Raw genomic sequence first — 14,722 nt, 5'->3', positions numbered from 1 at the left:
TTAGGGAGGCCACAGAGGCTGTGTTAGTCTCTGAGGGGGCTCTTGATTTAGCCACCTTAGTTGCTTGTCCCCTTAATATGGATAAGTACAAGCAGCTACCCCTAATAAATGGTGTTGAGGTTCAGGCCTACCGGGACACCGGTGCCAGTGTGACTATGGTCATAGAGAAACTGGTCCACCCTGAACAACACCTACTTGGTCACCAGTACCAAGTAACCGATGCTCACAACAACACACTTAGCCACCCCATGGCTGTTGTAAATCTCAACTGGGGGGGGGGTTACTGGTCCAGAGAAAGTTGTGGTAGCTTCAGATTTACCTGTAGACTGTCTATTAGGGAATGATTTGGAGACATCAGCTTGGTCAGATGTGGAGTTGGAGGCCCATGCAGCAATGCTGGGCATCCCAGGGCATATTTTTGCTTTGACAAGGGCTCAGGCCAAAAAGCAAAAAGGACAGGGAAGCTTGGATCCTGGAACAATGGACCAAGTGCTCCCTAAAGCTAGGGCTAGTAGAAGCAAACCACTTCCTACTATCCCTCCCTCTACAGTGGATTCAACTTCTGAGGAAGAAGAATTCCCTCCCTGTGCAGAACCTACACCAGAGGAGCTGGAAGCAGACACTGCTGAGCTTTTGGGTGAAGGGGGGCCTGCCAGAGAGGAGCTGAGTGTGGCACAGCAAACCTGTCCCACATTAGAGGGTCTCAGACAGCAAGCTGTCAAACAGGCTAATGGGGATGTCAGTGACTCACACAGAGTTTACTGGGAGGACAACCTCTTGTACACTGAGCATAGGGATCCTAAACCTGGAGCTGCCAGGAGATTAGTGATTCCTCAGGAGTACAGAAAGTTCCTCCTAACCCTGGCACATGACATTCCCCTAGCTGGGCACCTGGGTCAAATGAAAACTTGGGACAGACTGGTTCCATTGTTTCATTGGCCTAGGATGTCTGAGGACACAAAGGAATTTTGTAAGTCCTGTGAAACCTGTCAAGCCAGTGGCAAGGCAGGTGGCACACCAAAGGCACCCCTTATTCCACTGCCTGTGGTTGGGGTTCCCTTTGAAAGGGTAGGGGTTGACATAGTTGGCCCCCTTGACCCTCCTACTGCTTCAGGCAATAGATTCATCTTAGTGGTAGTGGACCATGCCACAAGATATCCTGAAGCTATTCCTTTAAGGACCACTACAGCTCCTGCAGTGGCAAAGGCCCTCATGGGAATATTTTCCAGGGTGGGCTTCCCAAAGGAAGTAGTATCAGACAGGGGAAGAAATTTCATGTCTGCATACTTAAAGGCCATGTGGAAGGAGTGTGGTGTAACTTACAAGTTCACAACACCCTATCATCCACAAACAAATGGACTGGTGGAGAGATTTAATAAAACTCTCAAAGGCATGATTATGGGTCTCCCTGAAAAACTCCGCAGGAGATGGGATATCCTTCTACCATGCCTCCTTTTTGCCTACAGGGAGGTACCCCAGAAAGGAGTGGGCTTCAGCCCCTTTGAACTTCTTTTTGGACACCCTGTTAGGGGTCCACTCACACTTGTAAAGGAGGGTTGGGAACAACCTTTAAAAGCTCCTAAGCAGGATATTGTGGATTATGTACTTGGCCTCAGATCAAGGATGGCTGAGTACATGAAAAAGGCCAGTAAAAACCTTCAGGCCAGCCAAGAGCTCCAGAAGCAATGGCATGATCAGAAGGCTGTTTTGGTTCAGTACCAACCAGGGCAGAAAGTGTGGGTCTTGGAGCCTGTGGCCCCAAGAGCACTCCAAGATAAATGGAGTGGTCCCCACACAATTGTTGAAAAGAAGGGGGAAGTCACCTTTTTAGTTGACTTAGGCACTGCCAGGAGTCCCCTTAGGGTGCTCCATGTCAACCGCCTGAAACCCTACTATGACAGGGCTGATCTCACCCTGCTCATGGCAACTGATGAGGGACAGGAAGAAGACAGTGATCCTCTACCTGATCTCTTCTCTTCCACAGAACAAGATGCTCTTGTGGAAGGTGTAGTTTTGGCTGATTGTCTTACTGCTGAGCAGAAAGATAATTGCATAAATCTCCTAGATCAATTCTCTGAACTCTTCTCTACTGTGCCAGGTACCACTTCTTGGTGTGAGCACACTATAGATACTGGAGACAGTTTACCTGCAAAAGTAAGATCTATAGGCAGCCTGACCATGTCAGGGACTGCATAAAGCAAGAGGTCCAGAAAATGTTAGAACTAGGAGTAGTTGAGCACTCTGACAGTCCATGGGCTTCTCCTGTGGTACTGGTACCAAAACCCCATTCCAAAGATGGAAAGAAGGAAATGCGGTTTTGTGTAGACTATAGAGGTCTCAACTTGGTAACCAAAACTGATGCTCACCCTATACCCAGGGCAGATGAGCTCATAGATACACTGGCATCTGCCAAGTATCTAAGCACTTTTGATTTGACTGCAGGGTATTGGCAGATCAAATTGTCAGAAGATGCTAAACCTAAGACTGCATTTTCTACCATTGGAGGCCATTACCAGTTTACTGTAATGCCTTTTGGTTTAAAAAATGCACCTGCCACTTTTCAAAGGTTGGTGAACACAGTCCTGCAAGGGCTGGAAGCTTTCAGTGCAGCTTTTTGGACGATATAGCTGTCTTTAGCTCCAGCTGGGATGATCACCTGGTCCACCTATGGAAAGTTTTGGAGGCCCTGCAAAAGGCAGGCCTCACTATCAAGGCTTCAAAGTGCCAGATAGGGCAGGGTAAGGTGGTTTATCTGGGACACCTTGTTGGTGGGGAACAGATTGCACCACTTCAGGGGAAAATCCAAACAATTATTGATTGGATTCCCCCTACCACTCAGACTCAGGTGAGAGCCTTCCTAGGCCTCACTGGGTATTACAGGAGGTTCATTAAGAACTATGGCTCCATTGCAGCCCCTCTTAATGACCTCACATCCAAGAAAATGCCTAAAAAGGTATTATGGACAGCAAACTGTCAGAAAGCTTTTGAGGAGCTGAAGCAGGCCATGTGCTCTGCACCTGTCCTGAAAAGCCCTTGTTACTCTAAAAAATTCTATGTCCAAACTGATGCATCTGAATTAGGAGTAGGGGCAGTCCTATCACAACTTAATTCTGAGGGCCATGATCAACCTGTTGCTTTTATTAGTAGGAGGTTGACCCCTAGAGAAAAGCGTTGGTCTGCCATAGAGAGGGAGGCCTTTGCTGTGGTCTGGGCTCTGAAGAAGTTGAGGCCATACCTGTTTGGCACTCACTTCATTGTTCAGACAGACCACAAACCTCTACTTTGGCTAAAACAAATGAAAGGTGAAAATCCTAAATTGTTGAGGTGGTCCATATCCCTACAGGGAATGGACTATACAGTGGAACATAGACCTGGGAGTAGCCACTCCAATGCAGATGGACTCTCCAGATATTTCCACTTAGACAATGAAGACTCATCAGGTCATGGCTAGTCTTATTGTCCTTCGTTTGGGGGGGGGGTTGTGTAGGAAAGTACCATCTTGCCTGGCATGTTACCCCCATTTTTCACTGTATATATGTTGTTTTAGTTGTATGTGTCACTGGGACCCTGGTAACCCAGGGCCCCAGTGCCCATAAGTGTGCCTGAATGTGTTACCTGTGTAGTGACTAACTGTCTCACTGAGGCTCTGCTAATCAGAACCTCAGTGGTTATGCTCTTTCATTTCTTTCCAAATTGTCACTAACAGGCTAGTGACCATTTTTACCAATTTACATTGGCTTACTGGAACACCCTTATAATTCCCTAGTATATGGTACTGAGGTACCCAGGGTATTGGGGTTCCAGGAGATCCCTATGGGCTGCAGCATTTCTTTTGCCACCCATAGGGAGCTCTGACAATTCTTACACAGGCCTGCCACTGCAGCCTGAGTGAAATAACGTCCACGTTATTTCACAGCCATTTTTCACTGCACTTAAGTAACTTATAAGTCACCTATATGTCTAACCTTTACCTGGTAAAGGTTAGGTGCAAAGTTACTTAGTGTGAGGGCACCCTGGCACTAGCCAAGGTGCCCCCACATTGTTCAGAGCCAATTCCCTGAACTTTGTGAGTGCGGGGACACCATTACACGCGTGCACTACATATAGGTCACTACCTATATGTAGCTTCACAAAGGTAACTCCGAATATGGCCATGTAACATGTCTATGATCATGGAATTGCCCCCTCTATGCCATCCTGGCATAGTTGGCACAATCCCATGATCCCAGTGGTCTGTAGCACAGACCCTGGTACTGCCAAACTGCCCTTCCTGGGGTTTCACTGCAGCTGCTGCTGCTGCCAACCCCTCAGACAGGCATCTGCCCTCCTGGGGTCCAGCCAGGCCTGGCCCAGGATGGCAGAACAAAGAACTTCCTCTGAGAGAGGGTGTGACACCCTCTACCTTTGGAAAATGGTGTGAAGGCAGGGGAGGAGTAGCCTCCCCCAGCCTCTGGAAATGCTTTGTTGGGCACAGAGGTGCCCAATTCTGCATAAGCCAGTCTACACCGGTTCAGGGGACCCCTTAGCCCTACTCTGGCGCGAAACTGGACAAAGGAAAGGGGAGTGACCACTCCCCTGACCTGCACCTCCCCTGGGAGGTGTCCAGAGCTCCTCCAGTGTGCTCCAGACCTCTGCCATCTTGGAAACAGAGCTGCTGCTGGCACACTGGACTGCTCTGAGTGGCCAGTGCCACCAGGTGACGTCAGAGACTCCTTGTGATAGGCTCCTTCAGGTGTTGCTAGCCTATCCTCTCTCCTAGGTAGCCAAACCCTCTTTTCTGGCTATTTAGGGTCTCTGTCTCTGGGGAAACTTTAGATAACGAATGCAAGAGCTCATCCGAGTTCCTCTGCATCTCTCTCTTCACCTTCTGCCAAGGAATCGACTGCTGACCGCGCTGGAAGCCTGCAAACCTGCAACATAGTAGCAAAGACGACTACTGCAACTCTGTAACGCTGATCCTGCCGCCTTCTCGACTGTTTTCCTGCTTGTGCATGCTGTGGGGGTAGTCTGCCTCCTCTCTGCACCAGAAGCTCCGAAGAAATCTCCCGTGGGTCGACGGAATCTTCCCCCTGCAACCGCAGGCACCAAAAAGCTGCATTACCGGTCCCTTGGGTCTCCTCTCAGCACGACGAGCGAGGTCCCTCGAATCCAGCGACTCTGTCCAAGTGACCCCCACAGTCCAGTGACTCTTCAGTCCAAGTTTGGTGGAGGTAAGTCCTTGCCTCACCTCGCTGGGCTGCATTGCTGGGAACCGCGACTTTTGCAGCTACTCCGGCCCCTGTGCACTTCCGGTGGAAATCCTTTGTGCAAAGCCAAGCCTGGGTCCACGGCACTCTAACCTGCATTGCACGATTTTCTAAGTTGGTCTCCGGCGACGTGGGACTCCTTTGTGCGACTTCGGGTGAGCACCGTTTCACGCATCCTTGTAGTGCCTGTTTCTGGCACTTCTCCGGGTGCTACCTGCTGCTGAGAGGGCTCCTTGTCTTGCTCGACGTCCCTACTCTCTCCTGGTCCAATTTGCGACCTCCTGGTCCCTTCAGGGCCACAGCAGCGTCCAAAAATGCTAACCGCACGATTTGCTGCTAGCAAGGCTTGTTGGCGTTCTTTCGGCGGGAAAACACTTCTGCACGACTCTCCACGGCGAGAGGGATCCGTCCACCGAAGGGGAAGTCCGTAGCCCTTTTCGTTCCTGCAGAAACCTCAGCTTCTTCTGTCCAGTGGAAGCTTCTTTGCACCCGCAGCTGGCATTTCCTGGGCATCTGCCCATCTCCGACTTGCTTGTGACTTTTGGACTTGGTCCCCTTGTTCCACAGGTACCCTAGATTGGAAATCCACAGTTGTTGCATTGTTGGTTTGTGTCTTTCCTGCATTATTCCTCTAACACGACTTCTTTGTCCTTAGGGGAACTTAGGTGCACTTGGCACCCACATTTCAGGGTCTTGGGGTGGGCTATTTTTCTAACCCTCACTATTTTCTAATAGTCCCAGCGACCCTCTACGAGGTCACATAGGTTTGGGGTCCATTCGTGGTTCGCATTCCACTTTTGGAGTATATGGTTTGTGTTGCCCCTATCCCTATGTGCCCCCATTGCATTCTATTGTGACTATACATTGTTTGCACTGTTTTCTATTGCTATTACTGCATATTTTGGTATTGTGTACATATATCTTGTGTATATTTGCTATCCTCATACTGAGGGTACTCACTGAGATACTTTGGCATATTGTCATAAAAATAAAGTACCTTTATTTTTAGTATATCTGTGTATTGTGTTTTCTTATGATATTGTGCATATGACACTAAGTGGTACTGTAGTAGCTTCACACGTCTCCTAGTTCAGCCTAAGCTGCTCTGCTAAGCTACCATTATCTATCAGCCTAAGCTGCTAGACACCCTATACACTAATAAGGGATAACTGGGCCTGGTGCAAGGTGCAAGTACCCCTAGGTACTCACTACAAGCCAGTCCAACCTCCTACACATAGGGATAGGGGCAACACAAACCATATACGCTAGAAGTGGAATGCGAACCACGAATGGACCCCAAACCTATGTGACCTCATAGAGGGTCGCTGGGACTGTAAGGAAACAGTGAGGGTTAGAAAAATAGCCCACCCCAGGACCCTGAAAAGTGGGTGCCAAGTGCACCTAAGTTCCCCAAAGAGCACAGAAGTCGTGATAGGGGAATTCTACAGGAAAGACCAACACCAGCAATACAACAACAATGGATTTCCAGACGAGAGTACCTGTGGAACAAGGGGACCAAGTCCAAAAGTCACGATCAAGTCGGGAGTGGGCAGATGCCCAGGAAATGCCAGCTGTGGATGCAAAGAAGCTGCCACCGGATGGTAGAAGCTGAGGATTCTGCACGAACGACAAGGGCTAGAAACTTCCCCTTTGGAGGATGGATGTCCCACGTCGTGAAGAGTTGTGCAGAAGTGTTTTCCCGCAGAAAGACCGCAAACAAACCTTGCTAGCTGCAAGGGTCGCGGTTAGGGTTTTTGGATGCTGCTGTGGCCCAGGAGGAATCAGGATGTCACCAATTGCGTCAGGGGACAGAAGGGGCGCCCAGCAAGACAAAGTGCCCTCTCAGAAGCAGGCAGCACCCGCAGAAGTGCCAGAACAGGCACTACAAAGTGGAGTGAAACAGTGCTCACCCGAAGTTGCACAAGAGAGTCCCACGCTGCCGGAGGACAACTCAGGAGGTCGTGCAATGCAGGTTAGAGTGCCGGGGACCCAGGCCTGGCTGTGCACAAAGGAAATCTTTGTGGAGTGCACAGGAGCCGGAGTAGCTGCAAAACACGCGGTTCCCAGCAATGCAGTCTGGCGTGGGGAGGCAAGGACTTACCTCCACCAAACTTGGACTGAAGAGTCACTGGACTATGGGAGTCACTTGGACAGAGTTGCTGAGTTCAAGGGACCTCGCTCGTCGTGCTGAGAGGAGACCCAGAGGACCGGTGATGCAGTTCTTTGGTGCCTGCGGTTTCAGGGGGAAGATTCCGTCGACCCACGGGAGATTTCTTCGGAGCTTCTAGTGCAGAGAGGAGGCAGACTACCCCCACAGCATGCACCACCAGGAAAACAGTCGAGAAGGCGGCTGGATCAGCGTTACAGTGTTGCAGTAGTCGTCGTTGCTACTTTGTTGCAGTTTTGCAGGCTTCCAGTGTGGTCAGTAGTCAATTCCTTGGCAGAAGGTGAAGAGAGAGATGCAGAGGAACTCTGATGAGCTCTTGCATTCGTTATCTAAGGAATTCCCCAAAGCAGAGACCCTAAATAGCCAGAAAAGGAGGTTTGGCTACTTAGGATAGAGGATAGGCTAGCAACACCTGAAGGAGCCTATCAGAAGGAGTCTCTGACGTCACCTGCTGGCACTGGCCACTCAGAGCAGTCCAGTGTGCCAGCAGCACCTCTGTTTCCAAGATGGCAGAGGTCTTTAGCACACTGGAGGAGCTCTGGGCACCTCCCAGGGGAGGTGCAGGTCAGGGGAGTGGTCACTCCCCTTTCCTTTGTCCAGTTTCGCGCCAGAGCAGGGCTGAGGGATCCCTGAACCGGTGTAGACTGGCTTATGCAGAGATGGGCACCATCTGTGCCCATCAAAGCATTTCCAGAGGCTAGGGGAGGCTACTCCTCCCCAGCCCTGACACCTTATTCCAAAGGGAGAGGGTGTAACACCCTCTCTCTGAGGAAGTTCTTTGTTCTGCCTTCCTGGGCCAAGCCTGGCTGGACCCCAGGAGGGCAGAAACCTGTCTGAGGGGTTGGCAGCAGCAGCAGCTGCAGTGAAACCCCGGGAAAGGCAGTTTGGCAGTACCCGGGTCTGTGCTAGAGACCCGGGGAATCATGGGATTGTCTCCCCAATACCAGGATGGCATTGGGGGGGCAATTCCATGATCTTAGACATGTTACATGGCCATGTGCGGAGTTACCATTGTGAAGCTACACATAGGTAGTGACCTATGTGTAGTGCACGCGTGTAATGGTGTCCCCGCACTCACAAAGTCCGGGGAATTTGCCCTGAACAATGTGGGAGCACCTTGGCTAGTGCCAGGGTGCCCACACACTAAGTAACTTAGCACCCAACCTTTACCAGGTAAAGGTTAGACATATAGGTGACTTATAAGTTACTTAAGTGCAGTGGTAAATGGCTGTGAAATAACGTGGACGTTATTTCACTCAGGCTGCAGTGGCAGGCCTGTGTAAGAATTGTCAGATCTCCCTGTGGGTGGCACAAGAAATGCTGCAGCCCATAGGGATCTCCTGGAACCCCAATATCCTGGGTACCTCAGTACCACATACTAGGGAATTATAAGGGTGTTCCAGTATGCCAATGTAAATTGGTAAAATTGGTCACTAGCCTGTTAGTGACAATTTGTACAGAGAAAGCATAACCACTGAGGTTCTGGTTAGCAGAGCCTCGGTGAGACAGTTAGGCACCATACAGGGAACACATACATATAGGCCACAAACTTATGAGCACTGGGGTCCTGGTTAGCAGGGTCCCAGTGACACATAACAAACATACTGAAAACATAGGGTTTTCACTATGAGCACTTGGCCCTGGCTAGCAGGATCCCAGTGAGACAGTGAAAACACCCTGACATACACTCACAAACAGGCCAAAAGTGGGGGTAACAAGGCTAGAAAGAGGCTACTTTCTCAGAACTCCACTCTACACCACTCCATTCTGTGACACTATTCAATTCTACGCCACTCTATGCCACTACACTCCTGCAACTTTATGCCACTCCACTCTATGCCACTCAACTCCACTCTATTCCACTGTATACTACTCCACTCTAAGCTACTCTACTCCACTCTATAATGCTCTTCAACACTCCATTCTATAATGCTCCACTTTACACCACTGTATGGCACTTCACTCTAAGCCACTCTACTACACTCTACTACACTCTACACTGGTCTACCCCATGACACTCTACTCCCCATAATGCACTCTGCTCCACTCTACACCAGTCCATGACACTCTACAACAATCCACTCTATAATCTCCACTCTACTCCACTGCATGCCACTTCACTATAAGCCACTCTAATCCACCCTGCAACAGTTAACTCCACGCCACTCTACACCACTCCGTTCTGTGACACTATTCCATTCTACACCACTCTATTCCACTACATTCTATACCACTTTATGCCACTCCACTCTATGCCACTCAAGTCCACTTTACTCCACTGTATGCACCTCCACTCTAAGCTACTCTACTCCACTCTACAACACTCTTCACCACTCCACCCCATGACACTCTACTCCCCCACTTCACTCTACTCCACTCTACACCACTCCATTCTGTGACACTATTCCATTCTACACCACTCTATGCCACTTCACTCCATGCCACTCTACTCCACTCAGTGCCACTCAACTCCTCTCTATACCACTCCACTCTATGCCACTCCACTTTATAATACTCCACTCTATGCCACTCTACTTTATAATACTCCACTCCACTCTATGCCACTCCACTCTATGCCACTCTACTTTATAATACTCCACTCCACTGTATGCCACTCTACTCTATGCCACTCTATTCCACTCTATGTCAATCAACTCCACTCTACGCCACTCCACTCTATGCCACACCGCTCTACACCACTCCACTCTATGACATTCGGCTTCACTCTACGCAGCACTACTTCACTCCACTCTATGCCACTCCATGATACTCTACTCCCCTCCTCGAATCGCTATGTCGCTCTGTCACATCACTCCACACCACTTTTACTCCACTCTACTCCTCCCCATGACACTCTATGAGTCTCCACTCTACAATGCTCCACTGTACTGTACTGTATATGACTCTCCTCCAACCACTCTACTCCCCTCTACAACACTCCACACCAGTCCACTCCACCTAACTCCACTCTACGCCACTCCATTCTATGACACTATTTTATCCTACATCACGGTATGCCACTCTATGCCACTCTACACCACTTCACTCTAAGACACTCTGCCCCACTTTACTCTGCAGCACTCTACTCCACTTCATGCCACTCCACTCTACACCACTCGACTCTATGCTACTCCGTGCCATTCTACACCACTCTACTTCAGTGTATGCCACCCCGCTGTGCGCTACTCTACTCTACGGCACTACCCTCTACTCCATGACTCTGCACTCCATGCCACTTTCCTCTGCACCACTAACTTTTAGCCAGCAGTGATGCTGGTTTTTTGACATGGCTAAAATACATTGCCAAACCTAATAGCTCTCCCATTGGCGAGACCTATTGGCTTTGCCAATGCTTGTAAATTGGGTCACATAATGAATATCACTAACTATCAGGAACCGAGTTGCTATCATTACAATTTCTGTATAATGGAGATAAAAGCTGTGTCAGTGTAGGGATGCTGGCCTTGGATACTGCTGTCAGAGTTTCATGTGGTCCCAACCTCTATCACTACAGATGGATGCCTGTGCCATATGTAGCTTTACTCCTGCACCAACTGCGGTTCTCTCGATAGAGGTGTTCATTTCAAATACCCACCTGTACCCTGGAAGACTATCTGTCCCCTATATGCAGGGCCATGGGAATTTTGTGCAGGAGAGGGCCAAATTATGTGCAGGGTTGAGTAAATGATGTGGCAAGAAAAGCAAATTACGCGGTATACTGCGGCACATTTTGTGACAGTATTACTTCATTCGTTTGTCATTGTTAGAGTTGGTAACACTGGCTGGCCATCGATTGCCCCTTGTTAGCAGCAGTTTTACTCACACACATACTAATAAGCAACAGAAAGGTGAGCAGTCCAGCTTTGCAAAGGGCCTTCCAATGAGTGGCAACACGTGTCGCTGCATTTTTAGTAACTTTTGAACCTTTTGAACTAAACACATTTGTTTTTGTTAAAATCTGCAGATTATGCAGGTGCTCCTGGATTATGTGGCAAATGCAGCCAAATTGAAATAATGCACAAATTGCCTTGGCCACACAATCGCATAATTTTAGTGGCACGCGATAGAGTTTTTTTATGTGGTTAGATCACTGTAGAGGGGGAACGCAGTTCGCACCACCTCTCTTGGCTTCAGATAGAGTTTGATTTTACAACTCTCTAACATTTTGGGGTATCTCTAGATTTGCTGCTTCGTACAATATAACCAAGCTTTGCTACTCCCTTGCGCGCTTTGCATTTGCTAATTCGGGAGGTCAATCCTTTTCTTACTTGGGATTTAAATACTGGAACACTCCAGGCCTCTGAAACTGAGGACCACGAAGAACCAGACTTCTTTCAGGAAACAGCTTAAAACATGGATGCTCCAACCAGTGACCTAGGGTCTGGATGGGAAACGTGTCATCAGAAGGTATTTCATGTTTTTTTAAAAGCATCATTTTTATTGTGCGGGTGTCTGCTCATTGCCTTGTTGAGTTGTTGAGTTTGAGCTTTAAATCCCTCCTAAGCTTTGCATGTGGTATCTCAGTTCTGGTCCCAAGGGAGAGGTCCTTTCAGTTCTACCACTGATGGCCATGTCTGCACATTCTTCATTATTTGTGGATTTCTAATTTGACTTCCTACGTCTAGGGTAGACCATGGGTGATTAGTTAAAGTACTTGATTTCCTTATTTCCTCTTTCACTCCCTGAGACGTTCTTTGACCCTACCTGCAGGGCACAAGTCGAGGGTACAAGATGGGTAAACACCGTCTACCCTGCCAAGTGATTGGGCCCCACAGAAAGACGCTAAACTTGTCCCCCTGTCATTATCAGATAACAAAGGCCGACGCTAAGGGGCCACCAGCCCAGAATAATGTGGCTGGGAGCTAACAGGAGCCTCACACCTCGTCCACTTTTAAACTTGGTACCACAAACCTGTCATTCAAAAACAAAAGCACACACCTCATCACTTCACACCTACTTACAAGAGGCTGCTTTTGACTTTATTCAGTCCCTTCATATAAAAGATGGCCACGCGGTTTAGGAATGTCAGAAGTGCTGGTCTGTCCCAGTATTTACAAAAACAACAAGTTAAACACCACTATTTTGTTTTTATTTCTTTTATAGCGCTATAGCGCTCCTCATCTCAATGAGGATGTCAGAGCGCTTTACAGCACATGTGCACATTAAACATTGACAATTGTGTATATCAGTGTGCAGGAGGTGTTACACGAGGCAGTGACGATTCATGAACTGCAAGTAACAAAACAACCTCTGTGTTAACAGTAACCCACTGACATCAAATACAAATCTGTCCTCTGGTTCATACACAATGTGCTGTGCAAGAGACGTATTAACCCTCAATGGTGCTCTGATTCAAAACTGGGGCAGACAAAACACAGATCTCTCCAGCAGAAATGTGACCCTCCAGAGTTAACTCACCATTATTATTACTCCCTGAGATTTTTTTGGGCACACAAAGATCTCTTCAGCAGGTGACAACACCATAGGATGTTTTAAAATGCTGAGTTTGCAACCAGTTAAGCAGAACAGATTTACCGCTGTGTTTCTCCTTGCTGCCAAAATCTTTGTGTCTGGGTTTCAAAAAGTAATTGCATAAGTTGAGGCCCAGTTTTTGAGTCACTTTTTTGGCAGAACCCAAATGCAAAATCTGCTCCAATGTACTCATGATAGACCTGCTAAACATACGTGTGAGGTCTTAAGATCCGTCACCTTTTGTAATGTGGAGTGGAGTGGAGTGGAGTCGTGTGTCAGACTAAAGTGGAGTAAAGTGGTATGGAGTGACACAGAGGGAGCTGAGTGGAGGGGAGTAGTGTAGAGTGGAGTGGCATAGAGGAGTAGAGTGGAGTGTTATAGAGTGAAGTGGCATGGAGTAGTGTCATAGAGTGGCATGGCATTGAGTGTTGTAGAGTGGAGTGGCATAGAGTAAAGTGGCGTAGTGGAGTAGAGTGGAGTCGTGTGTCAGAATCAAGTGGAGTGACATAGAGGGAGTTGCATAGAGTGAGTATTGTAGAGTGGAGAAGAGTAAAGTGTTGTAGAGTGACGTGGAGTAGTGTCATAGAGTGGCACGGCATCGAGTGTTGTAGAGTGGAGTGACATAGAGGGAGATGCATGGAGTGGAGGGGAGTAGTGTAGAGTGGAGTGACATAGAGGGAGTTGCGTGGAGGGGAGTAGTGCAGAGTGGAGTGACATAGAGGGTGTTGCATGGAGTGTAGGGGAGTAGTGTAGAGTGGAGTGACATAGAGGGAGTTGCATGGAGTGGAGGGGAGTAGTGTAGAGTGGAGTGACATAGAGGGAGTTGCATGGAATGGAGGGGAGTAGTGTAGAGGTGAGTGACATAGAGTGAGTTGCATGGAGTGGAGGGGAGTAGTGTAGAGTGGAGTGACATAGAGGGAGTTGCATGGAGTGGAGGGGAGTAGTGTAGGGTGGAGTGACATAGAGGGTGTTGCATGGAGTGGAGGGGAGTAGTGCAGAGTGGAGTGACATAGAGGGAGTTGCATGGAGTGGAGGGGAGTAGTGCAGAGTGGAGTGGCATAGAGGGAGTTGCATGGAGTGGAGGGGAGTAGTGCAGAGTGGAGTGACATAGAGGGAGTTGCATGGAGTGGAGTGGAGTAGTGTAGGGTGGAGTGACATAGAGGGTGTTGCATGGAGTGGAGGGGAGTAGTGTAGAGTGGAGTGACATAGAGGGAGTTGCATGGAGTGTAGGGGAGTAGTGTAGGGTGGAGTGACATAGAGGGAGCTGCATGGAGTGTGGGGGAGTAGTGCATACTGGAGTGACAAAGAGGGTGTTGCAAGGAGTGGAGGGGAGCAGTGTAGAGTGGAGTGACATAGAGGGAGTTGCATGGAGTGGAGGGGAGTAGTGCAGAGTGGAGTGGCATAGAGGGAGTTGCATGGAGTGGAGGGGAGTAGTGTAGAGTGGAGTCACATAGAGGGAGTTGCATGGAGTGGGGGGAGAAGTGTAGAATGGAGTGACATAGAGAGAGTTGCATGGAGTGGAGGGGAATAGTGTAGAGTGGAGTGACATAGAGGGTGTTGCATGGAGTGAAGGGGAGTAGTGTAGAGTGGAGTGACATAGAGGGAGTTGCATGGAGTGAGTAGTGTAGAGTGGAGTGACATAGAGGGAGTTGCATGGAGTGAGTAGTGTAGAGTGGAGTGGCATAGAGTAGAGTGGAGTGTTGAAGGATGAAGGGACACAGAGTGTCGTAGAGTAGAGCAGTAAAGCATAAAGTGCAGTGGTGCGGCATGTCATAGAGTGGAGTTGTGTGTAGTAGAGTGTAGTGGAATGTTTTAGAATGGAGTGGCGTGTCATAGA

This window comes from Pleurodeles waltl, chromosome 9, assembly GCF_031143425.1.
Source record: "Pleurodeles waltl isolate 20211129_DDA chromosome 9, aPleWal1.hap1.20221129, whole genome shotgun sequence".
NCBI lineage: Eukaryota > Metazoa > Chordata > Amphibia > Caudata > Salamandridae > Pleurodeles > Pleurodeles waltl.
This window is presented reverse-complemented; position numbering follows the sequence as displayed.